At 38.0% G+C, this 14545-nt stretch overlaps 1 protein-coding gene across 3 annotated transcripts in view; it reads left to right on the forward strand.

The window, feature by feature from the left end:
* Positions 1-14545, forward strand: part of RAPH1 (Ras association (RalGDS/AF-6) and pleckstrin homology domains 1) — a 100677-nt gene that overhangs the window by 9639 nt on the left and 76493 nt on the right. The gene's annotated exons all lie outside the window — the stretch shown is intronic.

The raw sequence follows: 14545 nt of genomic DNA on the forward strand, positions 1-14545 counted from the left end.
ATAATATCATGTAATACTTTGGTGCTTTTTCTGCTTCAAGCTGTAGTAGTTGCTTTTGAGGTTAAACCTTATTTTCCCTGCCTCAACTTAATTTTGTTGAGATCAAAGCAACAGCTTCATGAAGGATTTTATAATATAGTTTTTCCATTAAGTATTGTTTCTATTAAGAAAACTATTTAGTGTAACAATGTATCTTCCCTGAAACACCAGTCCGTTGTAGCAGTTTACAAAAAGGTGCGTTCTTTATTTCAATTTTGAAAAAGAAACCAGCCGATATTATCTCTCTTCCCTCCAAGTATTTAGAATCACTTAGTACCAGAATACTTAGATTACTTAACATATGTGATGTGTGACTTTCTGACAGGTGGCCATAATGAAGAGGCCAGTGTCATTTTGTGTGTTAAGGATACACATATATTGTATTACATTATATTGTACTTAAAATACATGTGTGTATTAAGATAAAGATTAAATGTAAATAGAACTCCTAATTTTTTTATGACCTAATGGATCATCAGTCATACTTCCTGGGTTATAATCACCTCCATTTTGGAAATCACTGTACACTGTTATTGAATTATTGTTGATAATAATGAGCCTTTCATATTAAGTTCCACTTCATAGTGTACAGTATACTTTTATGAGACCAATCTTAAAAATAAAGCACTTGGGACAAGACATTCTGATTTTCTTACTAATTGGAAAGAAATGTTTGTGGAAGAAATTAGACAAATTTTGACAAAATGAGACCGACCTTAATAAAATTTATCCTTTACCATCATTGAAATTATTGGCTTACTTTGGAAGCTTAAGTTTGGACTTTACATTATGCTTTCAGGAATTAGTTAAGGTGAATTAAATGTACCCATTGAAAATTTAATTTAGTAATTCAGTAGTGTTAAGTGACATAATTTTTCCTTGTTCATAGTGAGCATTTTTTCATTTCTATGACAGTACCCTTTCCCTTTCTCTACTGCAACTGCAGCCACAGTTGCTTCATCACATGTTTATTTTGCCTGTTCTAGAATTTTATATTAGTTGAATCAAATGTATGTGCTCCTTTGTCTCTGACTTCTTGCCCTCAACCTGATGCTTTTACATCTATCCACGTTGTTTTTTATTCTGGCATAATATATTCAACTGTATGAATATTGAATGTATCATAGATTGTTTATCCTGTTCCTGTTGATGGGCACCTGGGCTGTTTCCAGTTTGGGTCTACTATGAAGAAAACGGCCATGAATATTTTTGTTCAAGTCTGTTTGTAAACAAATATTTCATTTCTCTTACATAGAAGATTGGAATTTCTAGGTCATAGGTAGATGTCCTTCCCCTTTTTAAAGACTTGTATTTTGGGAGGGGGGATCGGGATGGGGAATACGTGTAACTGTATGGCTGATTCATATCAATGTATGACAAAACGCACTGAAATGTTGTGAAGTAATTAGCCTCCAACTAATAAAAAAAATAAAATAAAAATTTAAAAAAAAAAAAGAAAGAAAAAAATGGTTCATTTAGCTTTGCAGTGCAGATCTTTGAAACACTGACACTCTTCATTATATAATATCAAAAAAATCACATTCATTAATCTTCAGAAAGTCTTGATCGTCAGAAAAATCTTCAAGTACTGGAAAGCTGTCAAGCTCCAGGTGGCAGATTCAGATTTTCCAAAACACTGATCTTTGTTTTTTATCTTAAATTTTACCATCGTCAATAAATAATTTTCCCCCCCTTAAAAAAAAATAAATAAAAAAGTAAAGACTTGTATTTGAAGAACAATATACTTTAGAGCCTCTTGATGAAAGTGAACGAGGAGAGTGAAAAAGTTGGCTTAAAACTCAACATTCAGAAAACTAAGATCATGGCATCTGGTCCCATCACTTCATGGCAAATAGATGGGGCAACAGTGACAGACTTTATTTTGGGGGTCTCAAAATCACTGCAGATGGTGACTGCAGCTATGAAATTAAAAGACGCTTTGCTCCTTGGAAAAAAAGTAATGACCAACCTAGATGGCATATTAAAAAGCAGAGACATTACTCTGCCAATAAAGGTCTGTCTAGTCAAAGCTATGGTTTTTCCAGTAGTCATATATGGATGTGAGAGTTGGACTATAAAGAAAGCTGAGTGCCAAAGAATTGATGTTTTTGAACTGTGGTGTTGGAGAAGACTCTTGAGAGTCCCTTGCACTGCAAAGAGATCCAACCAGTCCATCCTAAAGGAAATCCGTCCTCAATATTCATTGGAAGGACTGATGCTGAAGCTGAAACTACAGTACTTTGGCCACCTGATGCGAAGAGCTGACTCATTTGAAAAGACCCTGATGCTGGGGAAGATTGAAGGCCGGAGGAGAAGGGGACGACAGAGGATGAGATGGTTGGATGGCATCACGGACTCAGTGCACATGAGTTTGAGTAAACTCTGGGAGTTGGTGATGGACAGGGAGGCCTGGCGTGCTGCAGTCCATGGAGTCTCCAAGAGTCGGACACAACTGAGCAACTGAACTGACTGATACACACTTTATTAGGTGTCTAGAAGCTGAATACTCTTGTATAACCAGTATGCAGGTGAAAAAGGAAATAACCAGTGTGCCAGAAACCCCCCTAATTTTACTTCTCTGTACATCTAAACTGTCATGAATAGCCACTGCCTGGACTCCTAACTCTAACTTTGCTGTAAAGTTTTTTGGTTTGCTTGTTTCTTTAAGTATTTTTGACTTTATTGATGTATAATTTGCACATACTAAACTGCACACATTAAAGGGACAGCATTTGACAGCTTTTCACACGCTTGTCACTGCAGTCAGGGCAGGGACCATTATCATCATCCCTAGTTCCTTCACGTCCCTCTCTCAGTCATCCTGTCTTCCACTGTCTCTGTGCAACTTGTCCTGTGGATTAGTTTGAACTCTTTATAATTTGATGTATGTAATCACACAGTGTTCTCTCTCTCTATTCTGGCTTAGTTTTATACAGGATAATGATTTTTTTTATTAACAAGTCTATACAAAAGTCTTTGTTTTAACATTTCGAAGAATCACATGTTCATTCCCACAGGGTTACCAGACTGGGCCACCGGTAAGTTACCCGCAGAGCAGGACTTGGAAGATTATTGCCCAGCTTTTCGACGGGTTGACTTGGGACCAGGCAGCCACCTTTCGCACAGCTGGGTTCCAAATAATGATTCAGAGAATGATTATAAATCAGTATAATAGAATAATGATTTTCAGATCATTCCATATTGTTGCTTGGATTAGTTTCCCTTTTTCTTTTTCACTACTGAATGGTATTACATTGTTATATACTGCGTTTTGTTTATCCATTCACCTGTTGATAGTGCTATTTAGGTTGCTTTCATTTACCAATAAATTTCATTTACTAATAAAACCACTATGAAATTTTGTACAAATGGAGAGAGATACATGCACACATACACCTCTAAAACTATATTTTTATTTCTCTTGGATAAATACTATGAGGATGTGCTGGGTTATATAGGGTGCATGTATTTTTAATTTTTTAATGAACTGGCAAACTTTTCCAAACCTGTGTAATTTTATGTATGCAACAGCATGATATGACAATTTTAATTTTTCCACATCCTAGCACTTGGTATCGTCAGTCATTTTCATTCTAGTTATTGGAGTGGATATATAGTAACATCTCATTGTGGTTTTAATTTGCATTTCCCTGATTACTAATAATGTTGAGCAACTTTTCATACTATTTTGCCATTTGGGCCATGACTGTAAGCTTTTGCCCATTTAAAAAATTGAGTTGTTTTATCTTTTTTTTACTTAGTTGCAGCAGTTCTTTAATATTCTAAATACAAGTCCTTTATCAGGTATATTTGTAAGTGTCTTTTCTTAGTTTGTGGCTTGCTTATTTATTTTTTAGTGATGTCTTTGAGATCGCAGAAGTTTTTATATTGAACTTCATCAAAATGATCAATATTTCCTTTTATAGTTAGTGATTTCTTTGTCCTGATAAATCTTGGTCTGCACTAAACTTGTAAAGATACCTCCCTATGGCTTTTCCTAGGAGGTTTGTCATTCTAGCTTTCACATTTCAGTCTGTGGTCCATTTTGTTTATGGTGTGATGTGAAAGTCACCCCCCTCATCCTGTATTTATATCTGTTTGTTCCAGCATCACTTGTTTTAAAATGCTTTGCATTTTTGTCAGTTGTATCTCAGTGAAGCTGAGGAAAAACCTCTTTCCTTTCTTCCTTCCCTGCTTTGACATCTTTGTTGAAAATATTGGACAATATAAGTGTGGGTCTGTTTCTATACTCTGTTCTGTTGCACTGATGTAATTCTCTCTTCTTTTTCCTCGTACTACATTGTCTTGATTACTGAGCCTTATAGTGAGTAAGAAGTCAAGGTAGAGTAAGACCCCAAGTTCGTTTCCCTAATTGTTTTTGACAATTTTAGGTCATTTCCTTTTTATATAAATTTTAGAATTAGATGTTGGGATATGGATTATAATTGCATTGAATTTGAATTTCATTTTGAAATTGAATTTCAATATGGGGAGAATTGCCATATAGCAATGTTGTATCTTCCAATCTATTAACATGGTATATCTGTCCATTTATTTAGATCTCTAATTTCTCTCAGCAGTGTTTTAAATATTTCCATTGGCATAGAATAAACATTGCCTCCTATTTGTGTCTTTTTTTTTTTTTAACAGTCAAATCATACTTTACTACAAGTTTATGATATAAGTAAAGATTTGGCATGGAGATTTTTCTGTGTGATAACCTTACCTAATGCATGGATGTCACACCTTTTCTGATGTGGTGGTGGTGTTCAGTCACTCAGTTGTGTTGACTGTTTGCGACCTCATGGACTGTAGCATGCTAGGCTTTCCTGTTCTTCACTATCTTCCAGAGTTTGCTCAAACTCATGTCTATTGAGTTGGTGATGCCATCCAACCATCTCATCCTCTGTTGCTCCCTTCTCCTCCTGCCCTCAGCTTTTCCCAGCATCAGATTATTTTCCGGTGAGTCAACTCATCGCATCAGGTGGCCAAAGTATTGGAGCTTCAGCATCAGTCCTCCCAATACATGTTCAGGGTTGATTTCCTTTAGGATGGACTGGTTTGATCCCTTTGCTGTCTAAGGGACTTTGAAGAGTCTTCTCCAACACCACAGTTCAAAAGTATCAATTCTGCGGTGCTTAGCTTTCATTACAGTCCACCTCTCACATCCATACATGACTACTGGAAAAACTATAGCTTTGACAATACTGACCTTTGTTGGCAAAATAAGGTCTCTGCTTTTTAACACGTGGTCTAGGTTGTCAAGACCTTTCTTCCAAGGAGCAAGCGTCTTTCAGTTTCATGGCTGCAGTCACTGTCCACAATGTTTTTGGAGCCCCAGAAAATAAAGTCTGTCACTGTTTGCATTTCTTCCCCATCTGTTTGCCATGAAGTGATGGGACTGAATGCCATAATCTTAGTTTTTTGAGTGTTTTAAGCCAGCTTTTTCAGTCTTCTCTTTTACCTGCATCAAGAGGCTCTTCCGTTCCTCTTCAATTTCTGCCATAAGGGTTGAGTCATATGCATATATGAGGTTATTGATATTTCCTCCAGCAATCTTGATTCCAGCTTGTGATTCATCCAGCTTGGCATTTTGCATGATGCTCTGCATATAAGTTAAATAAGCAGGGTGACAGTATACAGCCTCGACATACTCCTTTCCCAGTTTTGAACCAGTCTGTTGTTTCTGCTTCTTGATGTGACAGTGCTCCAAACGGAGAAGACTGAAACACATCTTCAGGAACATTAAAGCCAAAGTTTACAGCTTCAGTTATTGGCATAATCGTTTTCACTTGTATGGTTGTGGCTATTAATACTTAAAGAGGCTTATCTTTATTAACATAACCATAGTTGTAGAATCAGAAGTAAAACAGAATCTTATCACTTTAATTGGGGCATGAGTTCTTACCAGAGGGTTTTGAGTTTGCATTTTGCACTTTACTGTCCTCTCTTCCCCCTTTCATTAGTTACACTAATGGAAATATGCAATTCTTGTGCTCTGCTGTGCTTGGTCACTCAGTCGTGTCTGACTCTGTGTGACCCCGTGGACTGTAGCCCACCAGGCTCCTCTGTCCATGGGGATTCTCCAGGCAAGAACACTGGAGGGATCTAGGTATCCAACCCAGGTCTCCCGCGTTGCAGTTGGATTCTTTACCATCTGAGCCACCAGGGAAGCCCCATGCAACTCTTAGAAGTGTATGAAGAAGAAAATAAAACATAATACTACTGCCCAGAATTGATTACAGTTAAAATTTTTGGTATATTTTCTGTGTATGTGTGTGTGCGCCTATTTGTATAGCTCACTATTGTATGTGTAATTTAGTTCTTATTTCATTCAAATGCTTGTATCACTAGCATTTCCCCTTGCGTTAAATGCTTTATGAATTTACAACATCTGTATTGTAATACAGGATGGACATAAAACACACTTGAATTTACTCAGTTTTTCTTTTCTTGTGGGATATTTATTTGCTTTTCTTCTCCCGTTTGTGTGTGTGTGTGTTTGGCTTTAGTAACCATATTTTTCACAATCTTTGTGTTTTGAATTTCTTCTGTCTTAAATTTGGAAAAATTTTAAACTGAAGTGTAAAATATGATAGACATCTACATGCTTATCACGAGGAGTAGTCAGTTATTTGTATTTTGCTTCAAATAATTTGTTTAAGGAGAAGTAACAGGTAAAAATCCTCCCCCAGAAAACAGTTCATGCTGTTCTGCATATTTTAGTGCAGATTTACTTATTATTCTCTGTGCTTTTAATTTCATATAAACAACAAATTTATATCTTTAAAATTTTGCCTTTTTCACTCAACTGTGTGATTTGAAGCTATTCATACAGTTTCTTGTAGATCCAGTTCATTCTTTTTATCAGAATAAGCTAGTTTTCCATTCCCCTTCTGAGGAGGGATAGTTAAAGAGGATGCCACAGTGAACATCCTCTTATATTTCTCCCGGTGCTTGTCTCTTACATGTTTGGACACTGAGAAGTGGTATTGCAGGATCATAAAGTACATAATCTCCAGAAGGCTCTCCAAAAGGGTGGGAAATAAATGTCCCCACTGGCAGTTTTCTCATTGCTCCACAACCTCGCCACCTCTTCATTTTATCAGACTTATTATTTTTGCCAACTTGTTGAATATGAAATCTGTGGGGTTTTTTTAGTACATTTCTAGAAATATAGTTGCTAGGATAAGGAGTACAAGGCTCTGTAGCATATTCAATGAATTTTTTTTATCCTTGGAAATTGTATTCTTTCAAATGTTCATTAAGAAATGTTCTCTAATCACAAGTTAAAATTTTTAAAGAGTTTTAAATAAAAACATTGTTGTTTATGTTTATTCACAGTGGGGTATAAGGGTTTTGTTTAAAGAAGTATGATCTGTCCTGCCTGTAAGAGTGTTTGATACTGGAGCATTGCCTAAAATGCATTAATAACTCTTATGTTGTGACATCTGTGTAGATAATTTAGATGATTATTTGGCTAACAGAACCCTTGACTGATTTTACTTCCTGCAAGCTTTTTGGAGAAACATATTTATTTTTTAAATCAGGTAGAATCAAGTAAAATATCCAGTGATATATTTTTTCATTTCTGCAAGTATTTGATGACACTGTGTACTGATTTACTCTGAGAATGCTGAATGTACAAAAGTTGTCTTCTCTAACCTTTTTCTCCACTGTGTGTGTGTGTGTGTATAATAAAAAACCTTTCCCATTTAAAATATTGTAACATAGACACGTTAGTTTTAAAAGTAAAGAATATGAAAGATGTAAAAGTTGTTTTCTTTTGCTGGAGATTGTAATAAAACTGCCTGAGGCAGGGACCATGGCTACCCTTTAAATAGCTGTATTCTCTGTGTTTATCTATATGACACCCGGCTCGTAGTAGTATTTCATTAATTATTTGTTGAACAAACAATATTATTTCTTGTTAAGTAGTGATCTTAAGTAAAAAATAACTGTACTTTTTTTTAGTACAAATAAACACATACTTAATTTCGTGTGAACCTAGAATTCTGTCAGTATTTATTCTTAAATAGTAATATTTAAACTTTGGTCTTCTGAGTGAGAAGCATGCAGGTAACAACAACAACAAAAAAATGTGGTGGTTTTTATTGTAAAGAAACTCAACTCTGGATGTATCTTTAACTGAAAAGGAAAGTTAACTTTTAAACTTCAGAATTCACTTGGAGCCCCTCTGCGTGATTTAGGTGTATTTTAGCCTGTGAATACTTTCGTACTGTAGTGCTAGAGAAGACTCTCTTGAGAGTCCCTTGGACAGCAAGGAGATCAAACCAGTCAATCCAAAAGGAAATCAACTCTGAATACTCATTGAAAGGACTGATGCTGAAGCTCCAGTACTTTGGCCACTTGATGCAAACAGCCGACTCATTGGAAAAGACTCTGATGCTGGGAAAGATTGAAGGCAGGAGGAGAAGGGGATGACAGAGGATGAGACAGTTGGGCAGCATCACCAATGCGATGGCCATGAACTTGGGCAAACTCCAGGAGATGGTGAGGGACAGGGAAGCCTAGTGTGCTGCAGTTCATGGGGTCGCAAAGAGTGGGACATGATTTGGCGACTGAACAATGACAATAATAGCCTGTGATTGTCCAGTTCCTCTTCACGACTTCTGACTTTACTTCCTCATGGTCTCATCTCTCTGCTCCTGTGTCTTTGCCTCTAGTCCTTGTGGGCACAGAGCTTTTTCTGTTACAAGCCAAGGGTCTCATAAATTTACTGATTTACTGAGAGTTTGGAGGTTTACAAGGGAGAAATCACATGGTGTGTAGCCTTGTACCATCTTACAGCCTCTGCACCCCATCTGTGGCTACTTTGCTTGGCCAGCTTTTCAGACCTGCCATCCTTTTTATCCTGTAGAGCTTTCTCAGAACTTTAGTCCCTCACCCTCAAGGTATTTTTCACAAGGAGAAGCACTGTGTTGTATTATCTATTGCTGTGCAGTGGTTCACCCCAGAAGTTACTGGCTGAAGACAGTAGCAGTCATTTTTTTTAAATTATTTCAAATGGTTCTGGGGATTTTACCAGGCTTAGATGGTTCTCTCTGTGAAGATCTCATGCAGTTACAGTTAGCTGCAGCTGGAGCTGGAGCCCTTCTCAAAGGATTCCTCACTTACCTGTCTGGTGCTTGAAGCTGGGACCTCAGCTGGGACTGGGGGCTAGTTTCTACACTTAGCCTCCTTCTGTGTCCTGGCCTTCCTCACAGTGTAATGTTGGGTTCCAACAGTGGTTTTCCAAGAGAAACAGCAAGTGGAATCTTAGCACTTTTGAGAATCTAGTCCTGGAAGTCACTCTCGGGATCACCTCTTCCATAGTTCATAGGTTCCCCCCACCGCCCCAGAGTCCAGGGAAAGGAACACTTTACTTCTCAGTAGGAAGAGTATTATAGCAGATTGTTGAGAGAAGAGCAGATGAGACTGGGAATGCTGTTCAGTCGTTTGGAAAATAACATGTTTTACCATCAGTCATTCAGTTCAGTCGCTCAGTTGTGTCCGACTCTTTGCGACTATATCAGGTGGATTTGCTGATCCCCAGCTGAGATTTTGGTGAACAAGTTTTTTTCCACCTTCTGTAACTGAAAAAATTTCATTACAGATGATGAGGAAGCTATAGATATGTTCAAATGCCGATGTCTTTAAGAATGAAGGTTAAAAAATAATCTTTAATCCTGTTGTCACTGTTCATTGGTTTTTAAAAATCTGCAAATATGCAGACTGCATCTCGGTCTCCTACTATTTAGAATGTACTGGGTGGACCTCAGGCATGTATTTAAAGGCTTCATGGCAACTATTGAAGAGGTTTCAAGCCTTCTGCTTGCACTTCACATGCATTAACTGCTATCACCACCTTCCTATTGATTCACGAACATTTTAAAATATCCCTCTTCTCTTTGCTTTCAGAATATATGGTATCAACAGAAAACAATGGGAGTCTATACTGGAGTGCCAAATAGTGTGATATGACTGAGATTTAAAAGAACATACATGCTGTAGTCAGCAGGGCAGTTTCATGAAGAAAGTGAACTTAAATTGCTTCTTGAAAAATACATGGAGCTTAGATTTGTTTTCTATTGATGGAGAAACTCTTCTACTCAATTGGTTGTGGACATTCTTTTTTTTACAAAATGGAAACATCATAGGGGCTTCCTTTGTAGCTCAGTTGGTAAAGAATCTGCCTGCAATGCAGAAGACCTGGGTTTGATTCCTGGGTTGGGAAGATCCCCTGGGGAAGGAAATGGCAACCCATCCACTATTCTTGTCTGAAGAATCCCACGGACAGAGGAGCCTGGCAGAGTACAGTCCATGGGGGTTGCAAGAGTCGGACATGACTTAGCGACTAAACCACCACCACCATAGTTGATACGAACATTACCTTTAGTCATTAAAACAAATATTGTGGAGATGTTCACAGGAATCATTTTGCTCTCAAATGTGAAGATTAAATTCAAGGGATCTCTTTTTGATGTGGCAGATGTTTCTGTTTTGCTTGTCTGTTTCAGACACGGTTTAACAAATTTAAAGACTTTCCTCCTTGTGACAGCCTCTGAAAGTATATAATTTATTTCTGTGCCCAACTTATTAAATCTGATTTAAGTAAATCTGCCAGTGGTATTTAACCCTTTTAAATGTTTTTATCAACCACCCTCTCAGAGAAGTGAAGAAAAGGAAACATCAATAGATGTGCCAGACACTGATCTGAGTCTTTTATTATTTCATGTATGTTTCACCATAAAGATGTGGAGTGATTTTACAAATGAGGAAACAGGTTCAGGAGGATTTAAGAGGGCTAGTACAAGTTCATGGAGATCTTCGGTGTTTGAATCAGGTAATCTAATAACTGGAGAGCCCCAGCCCTTAACTGAATGAAGAAATTCATTTTCTTCATCTGGGAATACATATGAAACAGTGATGGAGTGAAAAATTGAAGCCAAGAATGTCTTTTGTATATGGTGGATATGGTACCAGTCATCTGAACTTTTTAGCTGTTACCAAAAACAGGTCACTGACCATGATTTGACCAATGTGGTAAGATGAGAATCACTGGTATTTTGAACACCCCCCTCCTTTTAAATTTTAATTTTTTGTTTAAGTTTTGTATAATTTTAATTTTACCTGTTTTAATAAAACAGGTAAATGTTTTTAAGTTTTCCTCTGAGTCTGTCTTTGAACTTCAACTTCCGCATTATAATAGGATAGGCTCTTGATACCTGCTGCTTTCCTGCTTTTTCACACTAGAGCAGTGCACCCCCAGACCCCCCAGGTGTGTGCCGGTGCACGCAGGGTGAGGGGTTAGAGGGACTGGAGACACACAGCCACAGAATGAACGTCACCATTATCCTGGAGTCCTCCATTTACTTGGTGATAGGCAGTTTTCAACACTTTTTCTATTGTAACTTATAGAGCAGAATGTGAGATTAATATAGATTTTTAAGATAGTTGAACTCAAAATAAATTTTAGGTGTACAGTAAACCCACTCCAGGAATATTGTTGATTCTCTCACTGGCAGCCACCTTTCGTACTTCTTGGAATCCATACTTTGTTGTGCAGTAAGTCAAATTTAATTCTTTCTTGTAATCATGATCGTTCCATGATAAGGCTTCCCCGGTGGCTCAGTTGGCAAAGAATCTGCCTGAAATGTGGGTGACCTGGGTTTGATCCCTGGGTTGGGAAGATCCCCTGTAGAAGGAAATAGCAACCCACTCCAAAATTCCTTTTTTAAAAAAATTTATTTATTTATTTATTTATTTTAATTGGAGGCTAATTACTTTATAATGTTGTAGTGGTTTTTGCCATACACTGACATGAATCAGCCATGGGTATACATGTATTCCCCATCCTGAGCCCCCCTCCCACCTCCCTCCCCATCTCATCCCTCAGGGTCATCCCAGGGCGCCAGCCCTGAGCACCCTGTCTCATGTATCCAACCTGGACTGGTGATCTGTTTTACATATGATAATATACATGTTTCAGTGCTATTCTGTCAAGTCATCACACTCTTGCCTTCTCCCACAGAGTCCAAAAGTCTGTTCTTTACATCTGTGTCTCTTTTACTGTCTCGCATTTAGGGTCATTGTTACCACCTTTCTAAATTCCATATATATATGTTAATATACTGTATTGGTGTTTTTCTTTGTGACTTAACTTCATTCTGTATAATAGGCTCCAGTTTCATCCACCTCATTAGAACTGATTCAGATGCATTCTTTTTAATAGCTGAGTAATATTCCATTGTGTATATGTAACACAACTTTCTTATCCATTCATCTTCTGATGGGCATCTAGGTTGCTTCCATGTCCTGGCTATTGTAAAGAGTGCTGTGATGAACATGGAGGTCCACGTGTCTCTTTCAATTCTGGTTTCCTTGGCGTGTATGCCCAGAAATGGGATTGCTGGGTCATATGGCCGTTCTCTTTCCAGTTTTTTAAGGAATCTCCATACTGTTCTCCATAGTGGCTGTACTAGTTTGCATTCCCACCAACAGTTTAAGAGGGTTCCCTTTTCTCTGCACCCTCTCCAGCATTTATTGTTTATAGACTTTTTGATAGCAGTCCAGAATTCTTGCCTGGAGAATTCCATGGACAGAGGACCCTGGGGTCACAAAGAGTCAGATATGACTGAGTAACTAACTTTCTTTTAAGTCAAATTTAATTCTTTCTTGTAATCATGATCATTTCTGCTGTTGAGCCAAATGAGTAGATTCTGGGAGGTTAAACTGAAACTCAGAAAAACCTTACTGCTGCTGCTGCTAAGTCACTTCAGTCGTGTCCAATTCTGTGTGACCAGAGTCAGCCCACCAGGCTCGCCCGTCCCTGGGATTCTCCAGGCAAGAACACTGGAGTGGGTTGCCATTTCTTTCTCCAGTGCATGAAAGGGAAAAGTGAAAGTGAAGTCACTCAGTTGTGTCCGACTCTTCGCGACCCCATGGACCGCAGCCTACCAGGCTCCTCCATCCATGGGATTTTCCAGGCAAGAGTGCTGGAGTGGGGTGCCGTTGGGCTTCTCCGCAGAAAAACCCTAGAAGTATTAAATTACTAGAAGTCAAGCACCGTGAACAAGTTTTAGATTCTAGTTGGGATGTCATGTGTTTTGAGAATTTGGGCTGCAGAGAAGGTAGAAATGCCATCTTCTCAAACCTCATCCTCCCCTTGTGGTATGCCTAAAGAGTAGCTGGCCCTGGGTCCTTTTTTCTGGAATTAAGACTAGAGAAAGAAGACATGATATATTTGGAGGGACTTAGAATGAAATCAGTAATTAAATGTTGATAATAGACCTCAGAGAAGAATGGGTTGAGAGGGGTAGAAAGAGACCTTTTGATTTAACTAGTCGTGTGTGTGTGTGTGTGTGTGTGTGCGCGTGTGTGTGCGTGTGCGTGCATGTGCTGACAGAGAAAATGAGACCTAAGGATTTAAATGATTTAGCCCGTAGTTCCTGCTATATACTGGCAGAATGAGAATTTGCAGTCTCCTTACTCCTTGTTAAGGCTAGGCTAGAGGGGCTTAGGCTGGTGGCATCTTGCAGACTTTCCTTAAATGGACCCCCTTTTTGTTAGTATTAGATAATGGAAGTCTGTTCTTAGTAATTCATATTTAGGGCTTAAAAATGAAAGATTTACTTACTTAAGTTTTCTTGCGAAGCAAAGTTTGTGTTAAATGTTAGAGGATGTTGATTTAGCATCTATTGCCTAAACATCCCATAAACTCGTTCTGAAAATTTCAGTAACTCTATAGAGCCAATCCTCTGTACCCAAAACAAATCTTGACCATCAGTCTTAATTTATCTATATCTGTTTGTGGTTGTTTAATGTCAGGAATCATGAGCCATCTTTGGTTGTCTTTCTGACTCCTGCCACAGTAAAATGCAAAGACAGAGGAAGAACAACTGTAAGTGTGATTTATTAGTAAAGTGATTTCTCCCCATCCTTGAGTTTTTATTCAGAATTTGGTTAGTTCAAAACATTTTTTTTTTTTTTTTTAACAACTACTCAACAATTGAGTAGGAATGTGTAGGAATTTGAAGTAGCTGCTTTTGGGGATACTGAGGGAGTGATGGAACAGAAAGAGGAGAATCTAAAGTGATGATATGTAAAGCAGGTCTCAGAACAGGATTACAGAATTTTTGTGTGTTTTCTACCCCCATTTTCAAAGTCTTTATTGAATTTGTTACAACACTGCTTCTGTTTTATGATTTGGTTTTTTGGCCACAAGGCATGTGGGATTTTAGCTTCCAACTAGGGATTGAACCCTCATACCCAGTATTAGAAGATGCAGCCTCAACTAGTGGACCACCAGGGAAGTCCCAGGATTACAGAATTTTAGAATGAAACCTTGGAAAGGAGAGAGAGGGAGATAGAGGAAGTTGAGAGAAGAGATACACTGTGATAAATATTGATAAACTTACATTGATACTTTGAATTGAATAAATTGTTTGCTTAAGACTAGTTTGATTTAGGTTTCTGTCATGTGCAGTGAGTATGTAAGTCACTT

This window comes from Dama dama, chromosome 8, assembly GCF_033118175.1.
Source record: "Dama dama isolate Ldn47 chromosome 8, ASM3311817v1, whole genome shotgun sequence".
Lineage (NCBI taxonomy): Eukaryota > Metazoa > Chordata > Mammalia > Artiodactyla > Cervidae > Dama > Dama dama.